The 1,312-nt window shown below is 37.7% G+C and overlaps 1 long non-coding RNA gene across 1 annotated transcript; it reads left to right on the top strand.

The window, feature by feature from the left end:
- On the top strand, window positions 1-833 carry LOC104600722 (uncharacterized). Its single transcript, XR_735752.3, has 2 exons — window positions 1-335; window positions 498-833. It is a non-coding gene; the product is annotated as an uncharacterized LOC104600722 (long non-coding RNA).
- Window positions 834-1,312: the final 479 nt, after the last annotated feature.

Raw genomic sequence — 1,312 nt, 5'->3', positions numbered from 1 at the left:
CTCACAAAAAGGGAGATGATGAGTCAGAGATTCATCGTCAACATATATAATTATCATCATCATTATGCCTGAAGAAATTAAATGAAGTTTTTTAACCAGAAAAAAAAGAAAAAGAAAAAACATGTAATAATTTTAATTACGAAAAGGGCAAAGGGATACTTTGGTAAATTGACTATGATGGCGTTTTTGGGATGAAGTGATCCATATAAATCTGCCCTCATGAATGAGTAAAGAGACCGTCCACCAACAATTGCAATTGCGTGGTTTAGTTTGCCTTGCCATCACTCAGAGCTTTTAATACTGTGACGTGCAACAGACAACAGTTGCTCATTCAGGTTTGATCCCTCACTTTTGTTCTTCCCAAATCTTCTTCTCCATAGCATTTATTTCTGTACTACAAATTTCTCTTGCTGAAAGAATTAGCCCATCTCACAGGTTCATTTCTTGTTAATGTTCTTAATCTGTAACTAATCTAGCAGTTGTTTTTGTTGTTAAAGGGTGCTTGGATTCTTTTTCAAGGTTTCAACATGGTGATGATGGGCTTGGAGAGGTTGGTGGTGACTCTGAAGTCCAAACTAAGATCGCTGCGACCGAAGAAACCATACGATAAGATAGACAAGAGTGAAAGCATGAGGGTAGAGATGAGAAGCAGAAAAGCCCAGAAGCTAATAGCCCGGACTCTCAAGATTGCAGATTCACCAAGGAACAGAACTTATGCTTTCTGACTGTTTTGTATCAATAAGTTGCATACAGGGTTCCTCTTTCCCTGCCTTCAATGTCCATCTATCTTGGGTTCCAAAGAAACAATAAATTAAATTGGCTTTAGTTGTTTATCTTCTTGTTCGTTGGTACTGCACAGTCTTTTCCTTGCCTCTGCAGGTAATTTCACGTTGTTGCTCAATTAACCAATCGATGCTAAACTGTGGCGTCAAGTCTTCCTAGTTCCTATATAACTATTATGTTTGGATACTCCGAGTATTCAAGATAAAACAACAAATTAAAGGATGTCATCTCTTGATTATATGATATCAACTTAAAGGGCCGAAGCCTCAGTTCTATTGGTGCTTGCTCTAATGCATCATCATCATCATCAAAGTCTTAGTCCTAACTATAGGGAGTCATCTACATGAATTTTGTTTCGACATTCCATTCTGTTTTAGTGCCATATCCATTCTGTCTGAACAGTCAAACACCCATAACACTATAACCCATGAAATTCCAGTCCTAATAGCCAACTGGGAAGCGGAAATCAACCGACTTTGATTTGCATTTTATTTTAAAGAAGTCCACTATAGATTGTGTTGCCAATTGC

The sequence above is a fragment of the Nelumbo nucifera genome, chromosome 3, assembly GCF_055504915.1.
Source record: "Nelumbo nucifera cultivar China Antique chromosome 3, China Antique-T2T, whole genome shotgun sequence".
In the NCBI taxonomy this organism is placed as follows: Eukaryota; Viridiplantae; Streptophyta; class Magnoliopsida; order Proteales; family Nelumbonaceae; genus Nelumbo; species Nelumbo nucifera.
Note: the sequence above shows the minus strand (reverse complement) of the source record. Positions and strands in the feature narration are given on the sequence as shown.